This window comes from Maylandia zebra, linkage group LG4 (assembly GCF_041146795.1).
Source record: "Maylandia zebra isolate NMK-2024a linkage group LG4, Mzebra_GT3a, whole genome shotgun sequence".
In the NCBI taxonomy this organism is placed as follows: domain Eukaryota; kingdom Metazoa; phylum Chordata; class Actinopteri; order Cichliformes; family Cichlidae; genus Maylandia; species Maylandia zebra.
In genome coordinates, this window is record NC_135170.1 from 9,145,318 (window position 1) to 9,162,620 (window position 17,303).

A 17,303-nucleotide genomic window follows, 5' to 3' on the forward strand; every position below is an offset into this window, starting at 1 on the left:
TATTGTAAATATCTTGTACTTGTTTTTACACCTTTTAATGTCAAAGTTGGCCTCTGTGCTTCTTCAGTGTTGGAAAGACTCTTTCCCACACTGAGGTCTGCTTATTGTACTTGTTTCTACACCTTTAAATGTCAAAGTTGGCCTCTGTGCTTTTTCAGTGGTGGAAAGACTCTTTCTTGTACTGAGGTCTGCTTATTGTAAATATCTTGTACTTGTTTTTACACCTTTTAATGTCAAAGTTGGCATCTGTGCTTTTTCAGTGGTGGAAAGACTCTTGCACTGAGGTCTGCTTATTGTAAATATCTTGTACTTGTTTTTACACCTTTTAATGTCAAAGTTGGCCTCTGTGCTTTTTCAGTGGTGGAAAGAATCTTTCTTGCACTGAGGTCTGCTTATTGTAAATATCTTGTACTTGTTTTTACACCTTTTAATGTCAAAGTGGCCTCTGTGCTTCTTCAGTGGTGGAAAGACTCTTTCTTGCACTGAGGTCTGCTTATTGTAAATATCTTGTACTTGTTTTTACACCTTTTAATGTCAAAGTTGGCCTCTGTGCTTCTTCAGTGGTGGAAAGACTCTTTCTTGCACTGAGGTCTGCTTATTGTAAATATCTTGTACTCGTTTGAATACCTTTTAATGTCAAAGTTGGCCTCTTTGAGTGGTGGAAAGACTCTTTCTTGCACTGAGGTCTGCTTATTGTAAATATCTTGTACTTGTTTTTACACCTTTTAATGTCAAAGTTGGCCTCTTTGAGTGGTGGAAAGACTCTTTCTTGCACTGAGGTCTGCTTATTGTAAATATCTTGTACTTGTTTTTACACCTTTTAATGTCAAAGTTGGCCTCTGTGCTTCTTCAGTGTTGGAAAGACTCTTTCTCACACTGAGGTCTGCTTATTGTACTTGTTTCTACACCTTTAAATGTCAAAGTTGGCCTCTGTGCTTTTTCAGTGGTGGAAAGACTCTTTCTTGTACTGAGGTCTGCTTATTGTAAATATCTTGTACTTGTTTTTACACCTTTTAATGTCAAAGTTGGCATCTGTGCTTTTTCAGTGGTGGAAAGAATCTTTCTTGCACTGAGGTCTGCTTATTGTAAATATCTTGTACTTGTTTTTACACCTTTTAATGTCAAAGTGGCCTCTGTGCTTCTTCAGTGGTGGAAAGACTCTTTCTTGCACTGAGGTCTGCTTATTGTAAATATCTTGTACTTGTTTTTACACCTTTTAATGTCAAAGTTGGCCTCTGTGCTTCTTCAGTGGTGGAAAGACTCTTTCTTGCACTGAGGTCTGCTTATTGTAAATATCTTGTACTCGTTTGAACACCTTTTAATGTCAAAGTTGGCCTCTTTGAGTGGTGGAAAGACTCTTTCTTGCACTGAGGTCTGCTTATTGTAAATATCTTGTAGTTGTTTGAACACCTTTTAATGTCAAAGTTGGCCTCTGTGCTTTTTCAGTGGTGGAAAGACTCTTGCACTGAGGTCTGCTTATTGTAAATATCTTGTACTTGTTTTTACACCTTTTAATGTCAAAGTTTGCCTTTGTGCTTTTTCAGTGGTGGAAAGACTCTTGCACTGAGGTCTGCTTATTGTAAATATCTTGTACTTGTTTTTACACCTTTTAATGTCAAAGTTGGCCTCTGTGCTTTTTCAGTGGTGGAAAGACTCTTTCTTGTACTGAGGTCTGCTTATTGTAAATATCTTGTACTTGTTTTTACACCTTTTAATGTCAAAGTTTGCCTTTGTGCTTTTTCAGTGGTGGAAAGAATCTTTCTTGCACTGAGGTCTGCTTATTGTAAATATCTTGTACTTGTTTTTACACCTTTTAATGTCAAAGTTGGCATCTGTGCTTTTTCAGTGGTGGAAAGACTCCTTCTTGCACTGAGGTCTGCTTATTGTAAATATCTTGTACTTGTTTTTACACCTTTTAATGTCAAAGTTGGCATCTGTGCTTTTTCAGTGGTGGAAAGACTCTTTCTTGCACTGAGGTCTGCTTATTGTAAATATCTTGTACTTGTTTTTAGACCTTTTAATGTCAAAGTTGGCATCTGTGCTTTTTCAGTGGTGGAAAGACTCTTTCTTGCACTGAGGTCTGCTTATTGTAAATATCTTGTACTTGTTTTTACACCTTTTAATGTCAAAGTGGCCTCTGTGCTTCTTCAGTGGTGGAAAGACTCTTTCTTGCACTGAGGTCTGCTTATTGTAAATATCTTGTAGTTTTTTGAACACCTTTTAATGTCAAAGTTGGCCTTTGTGCTTCTTCAGTTTTGGAAAGACTCTTTCTTGCACTGAGGTCTGCTTATTGTAAATATCTTGTACTTGTTTTTACACCTTTTAATGTCAAAGTTGGCCTCTGTGCTTTTTCAGTGGTGGAAAGACTCTTTCTTGCACTGAGGTCTGCTTATTGTAAATATCTTGTAGTTGTTTGAACACCTTTTAAATGTCAAAGTTGGCATCTGTGCTTTTTCAGTGGTGGAAAGACTCTTTCTTGCACTGAGGTCTGCTTATTGTAAATATCTTGTACTTGTTTTTACACCTTTTAATGTCAAAGTTGGCCTCTGTGCTTCTTCAGTGGTGGAAAGACTCTTTCTTGCACTGAGGTCTGCTTATTGTAAATATCTTGTACTTGTTTTTACACCTTTTAATGTCAAAGTTGGCCTTTGTGCTTTTTCAGTGGTGGAAAGACTCTTTCTCACACTGAGGTCTGCTTATTGTAAATATCTTGTACTTGTTTTTACACCTTTTAATGTCAAAGTTGGCCTCTGTGCTTCTTCAGTGGTGGAAAGACTCTTTCTTGCACTGAGGTCTGCTTATTGTAAATGTCTTGTACTTGTTTTTACACCTTTTAATGTCAAAGTTGGCCTTTGTGCTTTTTCAGTGGTGGAAAGACTCTTTCTCACACTGAGGTCTGCTTATTGTAAATATCTTGTACTTGTTTTTACACCTTTTAATGTCAAAGTTGGCCTCTGTGCTTCTTCAGTTTTGGAAAGACTCTTTCTTGCACTGAGGTCTGCTTATTGTAAATATCTTGTACTTGTTTTTACACCTTTTAATGTCAAAGTTGGCCTCTGTGCTTTTTCAGTGATGGAAAGACACTTTCTTGCACTGAGGTCTGCTTATTGTAAATATCTTGTACTTGTTTTTACACCTTTTAATGTCAAAGTTGGCCTTTGTGCTTCTTCAGTTTTGGAAAGACTCTTTCTTGCACTGAGGTCTGCTTATTGTAAATATCTTGTACTTGTTTTTACACCTTTTAATGTCAAAGTTGGCCTCTGTGCTTTTTCAGTGATGGAAAGACACTTTCTTGCACTGAGGTCTGCTTATTGTAAATATCTTGTACTTGTTTTTACACCTTTTAATGTCAAAGTTGGCCTCTGTGCTTTTTCAGTGGTGGAAAGACTCTTGCACTGAGGTCTGCTTATTGTAAATATCTTGTAGTTTTTTGAACACCTTTTAATGTCAAAGTTGGCCTTTGTGCTTCTTCAGTTTTGGAAAGACTCTTTCTTGCACTGAGGTCTGCTTATTGTAAATATCATCTACTTGTTTGAACACCTTTTAATGTCAAAGTTGGCCTCTGTGCTTTTTCAGTGGTGGAAAGACTCTTGCACTGAGGTCTGCTTATTGTAAAGATCTTGTACTTGTTTTTACACCTTTTAATGTCAAAGTTGGCCTCTGTGCTTCTTCAGTGATGGAAAGACTCTTTCTTGCACTGAGGTCTGCTTATTGTAAATATCTTGTACTTGTTTTTACACCTTTTAATGTCAAAGTTGGCCTCTGTGCTTTTTCAGTGGTGGAAAGACTCTTGCACTGAGGTCTGCTTATTGTAAATATCTTGTACTTGTTTTTACACCTTTTAATGTCAAAGTTGGCATCTATGCTTCTTCAGTGGTGGAAAGACTCTTTCTTGCACTGAGGTCTGCTTATTGTAAATATCTTGTACTTGTTTTTACACCTTTTAATGTCAAAGTTGGCCTCTGTGCTTTTTCAGTGGTGGAAAGACTCTTTCTTGCACTGAGGTCTGCTTATTGTAAATATCTTGTACTTGTTTTTACACCTTTTAATGTCAAAGTTGGCCTCTGTGCTTCTTCAGTGATGGAAAGACACTTTCTTGCACTGAGGTCTGCTTATTGTAAATATCTTGTACTTGTTTTTACACCTTTTAATGTCAAAGTTGGCCTCTGTGCTTCTTCAGTGGTGGAAAGACTCTTTCTTGCACTGAGGTCTGCTTATTGTAAATATCTTGTACTTGTTTTTACACCTTTTAATGTCAAAGTTGGCCTCTGTGCTTCTTCAGTGGTGGAAAGACTCTTTCTTGCACTGAGGTCTGCTTATTGTAAATATCTTGTACTTGTTTTTACACCTTTTAATGTCAAAGTGGCCTCTGTGCTTCTTCAGTGGTGGAAAGACTCTTTCTTGCACTGAGGGCTGCTTATTGTAAATATCTTGTACTTGTTTTTACACCTTTTAATGTCAAAGTTGGCCTCTGTGCTTTTTCAGTGGTGGACTCTTTCTTGCACTGACGTCTGCTTATTGTAAATATCTTGTACTTGTTTTTACACCTTTTAATGTCAAAGTTGGCCTCTGTGCTTCTTCAGTGGTGGAAAGACTCTTTCTTGCACTGAGGTCTGCTTATTGTAAATATCTTGTAGTTGTTTGAACACCTTTTAATGTCAAAGTTGGCCTCTGTGCTTTTTCAGTGGTGGAAAGACTCTTGCACTGAGGTCTGCTTATTGTAAATATCTTGTACTTGTTTTTACACCTTTTAATGTCAAAGTTGGCATCTGTGCTTTTTCAGTGGTGGAAAGAATCTTTCTTGCACTGAGGTCTGCTTATTGTAAATATCTTGTACTTGTTTTTACACCTTTTAATGTCAAAGTTGGCCTGTTTGAGTGGTGGAAAGACTCTTTCTTGCACTGAGGTCTGCTTATTGTAAATATCTTGTACTTGTTTTTACACCTTTTAATGTCAAAGTTGGCCTCTGTGCTTCTTCAGTGTTGCAAAGACTCTTTCTCACACTGAGGTCTGCTTATTGTAAATATCTTGTACTTGTTTCTACACCTTTAAATGTCAAAGTTGGCCTCTGTGCTTTTTCAGTGGTGGAAAGACTCTTTCTTGTACTGAGGTCTGCTTATTGTAAATATCTTGTACTTGTTTTTACACCTTTTAATGTCAAAGTTTGCCTTTGTGCTTTTTCAGTGGTGGAAAGAATCTTTCTTGCACTGAGGTCTGCTTATTGTAAATATCTTGTACTTGTTTTTACACCTTTTAATGTCTAAGTTGGCCTCTGTGCTTCTTCAGTGGTGGAAAGACTCTTTCTTGCACTGAGGTCTGCTTATTGTAAATATCTTGTACTTGTTTTTACACCTTTTAATGTCAAAGTGGCCTCTGTGCTTCTTCAGTGGTGGAAAGACTCTTTCTTGCACTGAGGTCTGCTTATTGTAAATATCTTGTACTTGTTTTTACACCTTTTAATGTCAAAGTTGGCCTCTTTGAGTGGTGGAAAGACTCTTTCTTGCACTGAGGTCTGCTTATTGTAAATATCTTGTACTTGTTTTTACACCTTTTAATGTCAAAGTTGGCCTCTTTGAGTGGTGGAAAGACTCTTTCTTGCACTGAGGTCTGCTTATTGTAAATATCTTGTACTTGTTTGAACACCTTTTAATGTCAAAGTTGGCCTCTGTGCTTTTTCAGTGGTGGAAAGACTCTTGCACTGAGGTCTGCTTATTGTAAATATCTTGTACTTGTTTTTACACCTTTTAATGTCAAAGTTGGCCTCTGTGCTTTTTCAGTGGTGGACTCTTTGTTGCACTGACGTCTGCTTATTGTAAATATCTTGTACTTGTTTTTACACCTTTTAATGTCAAAGTTGGCCTCTGTGCTTCTTCAGTGGTGGAAAGACTCTTTCTTGCACTGAGGTCTGCTTATTGTAAATATCTTGTACTTGTTTGAACACCTTTTAATGTCAAAGTTGGCCTCTTTGAGTGGTGGAAAGACTCTTTCTTGCACTGAGGTCTGCTTATTGTAAATATCTTGTAGTTGTTTGAACACCTTTTAATGTCAAAGTTGGCCTCTGTGCTTTTTCAGTGGTGGAAAGACTCTTTCTTGCACTGAGGTCTGCTTATTGTAAATATCTTGTACTTGTTTTTACACCTTTTAATGTCAAAGTTGGCCTCTTTGAGTGGTGGAAAGACTCTTTCTTGCACTGAGGTCTGCTTATTGTAAATATCTTGTACTTGTTTTTACACCTTTTAATGTCAAAGTTGGCCTCTTTGAGTGGTGGAAAGACTCTTTCTTGCACTGAGGTCTGCTTATTGTAAATATCTTGTACTTGTTTTTACACCTTTTAATGTCAAAGTTGGCCTCTGTGCTTTTTCAGTGGTGGAAAGACTCTTGCACTGAGGTCTGCTTATTGTAAATATCTTGTACTTGTTTTTACACCTTTTAATGTCAAAGTTGGCCTCTGTGCTTTTTCAGTGGTGGAAAGACTCTTTCTCACACTGAGGTCTGCTTATTGTAAATATCTTGTACTTGTTTTTACACCTTTTAATGTCAAAGTTGGCATCTGTGCTTTTTCAGTGGTGGAAAGACTCTTTCTTGCACTGAGGTCTGCTTATTGTAAATATCTTGTACTTGTTTTTACACCTTTTAATGTCAAAGTTGGCATCTGTGCTTTTTCAGTGGTGGAAAGACTCTTTCTTGCACTGAGGTCTGCTTATTGTAAATATCTTGTACTTGTTTTTACACCTTTTAATGTCAAAGTTGGCCTCTTTGAGTGGTGGAAAGACTCTTTCTTGCACTGAGGTCTGCTTATTGTAAATATCTTGTACTTGTTTGAACACCTTTTAATGTCAAAGTTGGCCTCTGTGCTTCTTCAGTGTTGGAAAGACTCTTTCTTGCACTGAGGTCTGCTTATTGTACTTGTTTCTACACCTTTAAATGTCAAAGTTGGCCTCTGTGCTTTTTCAGTGGTGGAAAGACTCTTTCTTGCACTGAGGTCTGCTTATTGTAAATATCTTGTACTTGTTTTTACACCTTTTAATGTCAAAGTTGGCCTCTTTGAGTGGTGGAAAGACTCTTTCTTGCACTGAGGTCTGCTTATTGTAAATATCTTGTACTTGTTTTTACACCTTTTAATGTCAAAGTTTGCCTTTGTGCTTTTTCAGTGTTGGAAAGACTCTTTCTCACACTGAGGTCTGCTTATTGTAAATATCTTGTACTTGTTTTTACACCTTTTAATGTCAAAGTTGGCATCTGTGCTTTTTCAGTGGTGGACTCTTTCTTGCACTGAGGTCTGCTTATTGTAAATATCTTGTACTTGTTTTTACACCTTTTAATGTCAAAGTTGGCCTCTGTGCTTCTTCAGTGATGGAAAGACTCTTTCTTGTACTGAGGTCTGCTTATTGTAAATATCTTGTACTTGTTTTTACACCTTTTAATGTCAAAGTTGGCATCTGTGCTTCTTCAGTGATGGAAAGACTCTTTCTTGTACTGAGGTCTGCTTATTGTAAATATCTTGTACTTGTTTTTACACCTTTTAATGTCAAAGTTGGCCTCTGTGCTTCTTCAGTGATGGAAAGACTCTTTCTTGTACTGAGGTCTGCTTATTGTAAATATCTTGTACTTGTTTTTACACCTTTTAATGTCAAAGTTTGCCTTTGTGCTTTTTCAGTGTTGGAAAGACTCTTTCTCACACTGAGGTCTGCTTATTGTAAATATCTTGTACTTGTTTTTACACCTTTTAATGTCAAAGTTGGCATCTGTGCTTTTTCAGTGGTGGACTCTTTCTTGCACTGAGGTCTGCTTATTGTAAATATCTTGTACTTGTTTTTACACCTTTTAATGTCAAAGTTGGCCTCTGTGCTTCTTCAGTGATGGAAAGACTCTTTCTTGTACTGAGGTCTGCTTATTGTAAATATCTTGTACTTGTTTTTACACCTTTTAATGTCAAAGTTGGCCTCTGTGCTTCTTCAGTGATGGAAAGACACTTTCTTGCACTGACGTCTGCTTATTGTAAATATCTTGTACTTGTTTGAACACCTTTTAATGTCAAAGTTGGCCTCTGTGCTTCTTCAGTGTTGGAAAGACTCTTTCTTGCACTGAGGTCTGCTTATTGTACTTGTTTCTACACCTTTAAATGTCAAAGTTGGCCTCTGTGCTTTTTCAGTGGTGGAAAGACTCTTTCTTGCACTGAGGTCTGCTTATTGTAAATATCTTGTACTTGTTTTTACACCTTTTAATGTCAAAGTTGGCCTCTTTGAGTGGTGGAAAGACTCTTTCTTGCACTGAGGTCTGCTTATTGTAAATATCTTGTACTTGTTTTTACACCTTTTAATGTCAAAGTTTGCCTTTGTGCTTTTTCAGTGTTGGAAAGACTCTTTCTCACACTGAGGTCTGCTTATTGTAAATATCTTGTACTTGTTTTTACACCTTTTAATGTCAAAGTTGGCATCTGTGCTTTTTCAGTGGTGGACTCTTTCTTGCACTGAGGTCTGCTTATTGTAAATATCTTGTACTTGTTTTTACACCTTTTAATGTCAAAGTTGGCCTCTGTGCTTCTTCAGTGATGGAAAGACTCTTTCTTGTACTGAGGTCTGCTTATTGTAAATATCTTGTACTTGTTTTTACACCTTTTAATGTCAAAGTTGGCATCTGTGCTTTTTCAGTGGTGGAAAGACTCTTTCTTGCACTGAGGTCTGCTTATTGTAAATATCTTGTAGTTGTTTGAACACCTTTTAATGTCAAAGTTGGCATCTGTGCTTTTTCAGTGGTGGAAAGAATCTTTCTTGCACTGAGGTCTGCTTATTGTAAATATCTTGTACTTGTTTTTACACCTTTTAATGTCAAAGTTGGCCTCTGTGCTTCTTCAGTGATGGAAAGACTCTTTCTTGTACTGAGGTCTGCTTATTGTAAATATCTTGTACTTGTTTTTACACCTTTTAATGTCAAAGTTGGCATCTGTGCTTTTTCAGTGGTGGAAAGACTCTTGCACTGAGGTCTGCTTATTGTAAATATCTTGTACTTGTTTTTACACCTTTTAATGTCAAAGTTGGCATCTGTGCTTTTTCAGTGGTGGAAAGAATCTTTCTTGCACTGACGTCTGCTTATTGTAAATATCTTGTACTTGTTTTTACACCTTTTAATGTCAAAGTTGGCCTCTTTGAGTGGTGGAAAGACTCTTTCTTGCACTGAGGTCTGCTTATTGTAAATATCTTGTACTTGTTTTTACACCTTTAAATGTCAAAGTTTGCCTTTGTGCTTTTTCAGTGGTGGAAAGACTCTTGCACTGAGGTCTGCTTATTGTAAATATCTTGTACTTGTTTTTACACCTTTTAATGTCAAAGTTGGCCTCTGTGCTTCTTCAGTGATGGAAAGACTCTTTCTTGTACTGAGGTCTGCTTATTGTAAATATCTTGTACTTGTTTTTACACCTTTTAATGTCAAAGTTTGCCTTTGTGCTTTTTCAGTGGTGGAAACACTCTTGCACTGAGGTCTGCTTATTGTAAATATCTTGTACTTGTTTTTACACCTTTTAATGTCAAAGTTGGCATCTGTGCTTTTTCAGTGGTGGAAAGAATCTTTCTTGCACTGACGTCTGCTTATTGTAAATATCTTGTACTTGTTTTTACACCTTTTAATGTCAAAGTTGGCCTCTTTGAGTGGTGGAAAGACTCTTTCTTGCACTGAGGTCTGCTTATTGTAAATATCTTGTACTTGTTTTTACACCTTTAAATGTCAAAGTTGGCATCTGTGCTTTTTCAGTGGTGGAAAGACTCTTTCTTGCACTGAGGTCTGCTTATTGTAAATATCTTGTACTTGTTTTTACACCTTTTAATGTCAAAGTTGGCCTCTGTGCTTTTTCAGTGGTGGAAAGAATCTTTCTTGCACTGAGGTCTGCTTATTGTAAATATCTTGTACTTGTTTTTACACCTTTTAATGTCAAAGTTGGCCTCTGTGCTTTTTCAGTGGTGGAAAGACTCTTTCTTGCACTGAGGTCTGCTTATTGTAAATATCTTGTACTTGTTTTTACACCTTTTAATGTCAAAGTTGGCCTCTGTGCTTCTTCAGTGTTGGAAAGACTCTTTCTTGCACTGAGGTCTGCTTATTGTACTTGTTTCTACACCTTTAAATGTCAAAGTTGGCCTCTGTGCTTCTTCAGTGGTGGAAAGACTCTTTCTTGCACTGAGGTCTGCTTATTGTAAATATCTTGTACTTGTTTTTACACCTTTTAATGTCAAAGTTGGCCTCTGTGCTTCTTCAGTGTTGGAAAGACTCTTTCTCACACTGAGGTCTGCTTATTGTACTTGTTTCTACACCTTTAAATGTCAAAGTTGGCCTCTGTGCTTTTTCAGTGGTGGAAAGACTCTTTCTTGCACTGAGGTCTGCTTATTGTAAATATCTTGTACTTGTTTTTACACCTTTTAATGTCAAAGTTGGCCTCTGTGCTTTTTCAGTGTTGGAAAGACTCTTTCTCACACTGAGGTCTGCTTATTGTACTTGTTTCTACACCTTTAAATGTCAAAGTTGGCCTCTGTGCTTTTTCAGTGGTGGAAAGAATCTTTCTTGCACTGACGTCTGCTTATTGTAAATATCTTGTACTTGTTTTTACACCTTTTAATGTCAAAGTTGGCCTCTTTGAGTGGTGGAAAGACTCTTTCTTGCACTGAGGTCTGCTTATTGTAAATATCTTGTACTTGTTTTTACACCTTTTAATGTCAAAGTTGGCCTCTGTGCTTCTTCAGTGATGGAAAGACACTTTCTTGCACTGAGGTCTGCTTATTGTAAATATCTTGTACTTGTTTTTACACCTTTTAATGTCAAAGTTGGCCTCTGTGCTTCTTCAGTGTTGGAAAGACTCTTTCTCACACTGAGGTCTGCTTATTGTACTTGTTTCTACACCTTTAAATGTCAAAGTTGGCCTCTGTGCTTTTTCAGTGGTGGAAAGACTCTTTCTTGCACTGAGGTCTGCTTATTGTAAATATCTTGTACTTGTTTTTACACCTTTTAATGTCAAAGTTGGCCTCTGTGCTTCTTCAGTGTTGGAAAGACTCTTTCTCACACTGAGGTCTGCTTATTGTAAATATCTTGTACTTGTTTTTACACCTTTAAATGTCAAAGTTGGCCTCTGTGCTTCTTCAGTGTTGGAAAGACTCTTTCTCACACTGAGGTCTGCTTATTGTACTTGTTTCTACACCTTTAAATGTCAAAGTTGGCCTCTGTGCTTCTTCAGTGTTGGAAAGACTCTTTCTTGCACTGAGGTCTGCTTATTGTACTTGTTTCTACACCTTTAAATGTCAAAGTTGGCCTCTGTGCTTCTTCAGTGTTGGAAAGACTCTTTCTCACACTGAGGTCTGCTTATTGTACTTGTTTCTACACCTTTAAATGTCAAAGTTGGCCTCTGTGCTTCTTCAGTGTTGGAAAGACTCTTTCTTGCACTGAGGTCTGCTTATTGTACTTGTTTCTACACCTTTTAATGTCAAAGTTGGCCTCTGTGCTTTTTCAGTGGTGGAAAGACTCTTTCTTGCACTGAGGTCTGCTTATTGTAAATATCTTGTACTTGTTTTTACACCTTTTAATGTCAAAGTTGGCCTCTGTGCTTCTTCAGTGATGGAAAGACACTTTCTTGCACTGAGGTCTGCTTATTGTAAATATCTTGTACTTGTTTTTACACCTTTTAATGTCAAAGTTGGCCTCTGTGCTTCTTCAGTGTTGGAAAGACTCTTTCTCACACTGAGGTCTGCTTATTGTACTTGTTTGAACACCTTTAAATGTCAAAGTTGGCCTCTGTGCTTTTTCAGTTGTGGAAAGAATCTTTCTTGCACTGAGGTGTGCTTATTGTAAATATCTTGTACTTGTTTTTACACCTTTTAATGTCAAAGTTTGCCTTTGTGCTTTTTCAGTGGTGGAAAGAATCTTTCTTGCACTGAGGTCTGCTTATTGTAAATATCTTGTACTTGTTTTTACACCTTTTAATGTCAAAGTTGGCCTTTGTGCTTTTTCAGTGGTGGAAAGAATCTTTCTTGCACTGAGGTCTGCTTATTGTAAATATCTTGTACTTGTTTTTACACCTTTTAATGTCAAAGTTGGCCTCTGTGCTTTTTCAGTGGTGGAAAGACTCTTTCTTGCACTGAGGTCTGCTTATTATAAATATCTTGTACGTATTTGAACACCTTTTAATGTCAAAATTGGCCTCTTGTGTTTTTCAGTGTTGGAAAGACACTTTCTTCCACTCAGGTCTGCTTATTATAAATATCTTGTACTTGTTTTTACAGCTTTTAATGTCAAAGTTGGCCTCTGTGCTTTTTCAGTGGTGGAAAGACTCTTTCTTGCCCTGAGGTCTGCTTGTTTTAAATATCTTGTACTTGTTTGAACACCTTTTAATGTCAAAGTTGGCCTTTGTGCTTTTTCAGTTTTGGAAAGACTCTTTCTTGCTCTCAGGTCTGCTTATTGTAAATATCTTGTACTTGTTTTTACACCTTTTAATGTCAAAGTTGGCGTCTTGTGTTTTTTCAGTGGTGGAAAGACTCTTTCTTGCACTGAGGTCTGCTTATTGTAAATATCTTGTACTTGTTTTTACACCTTTTAATGTCAAAGTTGGCGTCTTGTGTTTTTTCAGTGGTGGAAAGACTCTTTCTTGCACTGAGGTCTGCTTGTTTTAAATATCTTGTACTTGTTTTTACACCTTTTAATGTCAAAGTTGGCCTTTGTGCTTCTTCAGTTTTGGAAAGACTCTTTCTTGCACTGAGGTCTGCTTGTTGTACATATCTTGTACTTGTTTTTACACCTTTTAATGTCAAAGTTGTCCTCTGTGAGTGGTGGAAAGACTCTTTCTTGCACTGAGGTCTGCTTGTTTTAAATATCTTGTAGTTGTTTGAACACCTTTTAATGTCAAAGTTGGCCTCTGTGCTTTTTCAGTGGTGGAAAGACTCTTTCTCGCACTGAGGTCTGCTTATTGTAAATATCGTGTAGTTGTTTTTACACCTTTTAATGTCAAAGTTGGCCTTTGTGCTTTTTCAGTGATGGAAAGACTCTTTCTCGCACTGAGGTCTGCTTATTGTAAATATCTTGTACTTGTTTGAACACCTTTTAATGTCAAAGTTGGCCTCTGTGCTTTTTCAGTGGTGGAAAGACTCTTTCTTGCACTGACGTCTGCTTATTGTAAATATCTTGTACTTGTTTTTACACCTTTTAATGTCAAAGTTGGCCTTTGTGCTCCTTCAGTGGTGGAAAGACTCTTTCTTGCACTGAGGTCTGCTGATTGTATCATTCAGCAGTCCTCCAGAAACAGCTAGTCAATGCTCTCTCTGAGACTTGACCTCAGTGATTCACTAGCAACTATCACACAACATCCAATCCCATCCATCCTAGAGTGCAGGGACGTGCAGAGAGGTTTAAAGGGGCGGGTGCTCAAAGTTAAAAAGGGGCACATTGAACCATGCTGAATAACAACAACACACATTCATCAAGAATCTAATATGGAAGGGCAGGGCTGTGTTGATCTGAGACTGTAGACATTAAAAAGTCCACAGGAGAGATGGTAGCTGATTAAACAAGTGTCATGAGATAATAACAAAATGCAAAGATTGGTGACAGCGCTTGGAACCATAAGGCAACGAAAAACTGTGACATAAACTCGGCTCTGCCTGTGAATCACTCTTTGCTTCTCTTCTTCCTTCCTTCCCATCATTTCATATATCACTCTCCACTTGCTGTCTATCTGAGAACAAGGCACAACTTGCTATTGCAATAAACTATAATTAATTATCCACACCTAACAACTCTTGCACTTAATCTATAATAAAATGATGACAGAAAAATGTTATAGCACTGCCTTTAGTAGCCTCATACAGCTCCTACTGTTTCCTCCTCATGTCCTTACCAGCCATGTCTGCACAATGTTATATCATGAGTAATATTTTTTTAAATCCAGCTAAATAAAACACACACATGCACACACAGTGACATTTTAGACCTTCTTCAGAATACTGTATATACTATGGGCATCCTTACATTATTATTTATTACTAGAGCTACAATAATAAAGCAATGAGGAGGGGGAAGTAATAAATATGAAATAATGTATTTATGATGATTCCATTTGTTTCACTATCCACTCTGTGCAGGGCAAAGCTTATTACATTTTTAAACTGTAGAGATACAATCATTTTACTGCTGTAAAATCCAACTTTTGTCTTATTTAAAATATAAATCTAATATAATCTGCTTCTTAATGTATGTTCTTTAAAATACAGCGTGTGTTTTTTAATATATTATAATTATAATTATTATTATGTGGACATGCATATTAGATCGTTTTTTAGTGAAATATAATCCCTCCAGAAAGGCAGGAAATGCCCAGAAACTTACTTTAAAACTAAATATGTTCCCTAAAACGGTGACAGAGCTACAGACCCATGACAGCCAGGTAGCCAGCAGCTATGACCAGCACTACTTGTGCAGTTAATAAAAGGACAGGTAATGTTTGTCGCGCTGTTGCACACACAGCACGCTCGTTTGTTTCAGTTCGTCAGTTGCAACAAGACAGCTTACCAACGTGTACGTAATACTCCTGGGTGCTACACACTACAGTGTACGCTGTACACCTACTTACTGGGCTTGTCGCATCAGTCTGTGTCTCTGAGTTAACTTGTGTTTCTCCTACAGCTCCGGACCGCAAAAAATGCGCGTGCTCTTTGTGAGCTCGTTCCCGGCTCGTAACCAGCGCGTTCTGCCGTCGAGGGCGATCATTGGTTAAATGTGATCATGTGACTGATGCAAGCCAGATCCTTTTATTTAGCAAAACTATGATTAATAGTTAAATATTATTGTTGAGGGGCACAGACAGGACTCCGCACGCACACACACATAAAAAAAATAAATAAATAAATAAAAAAAATTTAAAAGTTGCCTCAACAAAAGGGCACTTTGGGCACTCATCAGGAAAGGGGCGGGTGCTCAAGCCCCTCTAGCCCCCCCCCTGCACGTCCCTGCTAGAGTGTGAGACACAGCGATTGGATCATAGCATGAGGGAGGAGGAGCTCAGAATGTCCTTCAGCCAGCTGTGAAAATTCAGGACCAAATGTTCTTAATTACTTTACACTCATTAAATTGAGAGGTAGAGCCATCGTGAACATTCAGGTCTCTTCTCTGTGAGCTCTTTACCTCATGTTTATTTATTTAACCTTTATTTATACAGGCAGTCCCACTGAGACCTGCTGTCTCATTTACAATAGAAACACATGTGCCACAGGCTCTGCCTCGTACTCATCCAAATAGAGCTCTTCCTGTCAGAGAATTCAAAGCAACTAATTAAAACCAGCCAATCAGAATACAAAGGGAAATAATGCACATACACCTGCTTTTCTTGCTATTAAAGCCAAAACAACCTGTTCTGCATTGTTAGAATTACACAGAATTAACACGATTTAATAACAGTTCTGGTGATTATTGCTGCATTGTAGACATTACTTTGGTCTTCTTCTGTGACCTTATGGTTTCTTTTCTCTGCATCACACAAAGCAAAGAAATTCTTATTTTGGTTCCTTCAAATTATTGTCAGTGTTTCTGCATATTTATTCTTCTGTTTTTGTTCTGTGGTTATACTGGCCATGTTTCACATGTTGGCACTTTGATATTTTTGTCTCATTTTAGTACCATTATTTCTGTATAGAGTCATGTAATAACAACAGCACCTTTTTACAGTCACGAAGCTTAAAAAGCTGATAAAAGTTTACAGTCCAACAATGCCGCTTATTTATATTTGTTTGTTTTAATGCGCAGCTCTTCCTCGAGCATAAACCCAGACTCACCTGAGTCAGAGTGGCTCAGGTGAGTCTCGGCCATCATGTTGTCTTTTCTAGATCCAAAAGTGACAATTTTTTTTAACACTACCTTATTAAGGTGGCCACCCTGATTACCAAGATGTATTTATTAATTGCGCAGGTGTTAGGTGAACCCATTCATACTGAGTACTAATATTAATAAAATAATTGTCACTCTGCAAAACTGAAGGATCATGGATGCAATGTTCACAGCAGCTGTGATACTTGGACACTGATTAATGCAGAACAAGTGTCACAATTGGCCAGTCTGAGGGGAAGTGCCACTAAATGTTTGCTCCAACCCTGAAATACATTGCAGTGCCTTTCCCACAGTCCTCCAGTCTGAGCTTACTCACCCATATGGAAAAGATATATATAAATCCTATAAAGTTTGTATCTGTCTTGTGTGAAACTTGTATGAAAAGCATATAAGTGTGAAAACAGATATAAGATCCCTTGAAAAATTATATAATGAAACTTGTATGTTTTGGATACTTACTAAAACAATGTATGAAAGTAATGTGAAAGTGGCCACTTTCATGAGTAAATCATGTAAGCCTTATATGATTTACTCATGAAAGTGGCCACTTTCATGAGTAATCACATATAAGTTTTTACTATTTCTTTTCCGTATGGGCAGACTCATGTTGAAGTCAAAGATCAACTCGTGGTGTGTATTTGTGTTAAATATGTGCAGCCAGCTCGAGGAAGCGTCCCGGGGGGAAGGAAGCTGGTTTAGACAACACCCTGAAATCTGAGAGCTGCACCTGAATCAGCTGACTGGCCCTCCAGTTCATTTCCTGTTTCATCAAGTCACTGTCAGAGTGCGTAGAGCAGCGAATTAACTTGTACAAGTTTACAGCACCTCCAAATCTGAGGCCATGGTTCTCAGCCGGAAAAGGGTGGAGTGCCCACTCCGGGTCGGGGATGAGTTCCTGCCCCAAGTGGAGGAGTTCAAGTATCTCGGGGTCTTGTTCGCGAGTGATGGGAGAAGGGAGCCGGAGATCGACAGACGGATTGGGGCTGCAGCTGCAGTAATGCGGACGCTGCACCGGTCCGTCGTGGGGAAGAGGGAGCTGAGTGTAAAAGCGAAGCTCTCAATTTACCGGTCGATCTACGTCCCTACCCTCACCTATGGCCACGAGCTTCCTCCGAAGGGTGGCTGGCCTCTCCCTTAGAGATAGGGTGAGAAGTTCGGCCATCTGGGAGGGGCTCAGAGTAGAGCAGCTGCTGCTCCACATCGAAAGGAGCCAGCTGAGGTGGTTCGGGCATCTGACAAGGATGCCCCCTGGGCGCCTCCTGGGTGAGGTGTTCCAGGCATGTCCCACCGGGAGGAGGCCCTGGGGCAGACCCAGGACACGCTGGAGAGATTATATCTCTCGGCTGGCCTGGGAACGCCTTGGTATTCCCCCGGATAAGCTGGAGGAGGTGGCTGGGGAGAGGGAGGTCTGGGCCTCTTTGCTTAGGCTGCTGCCCCCGCGACCCGGCCCTGGACAA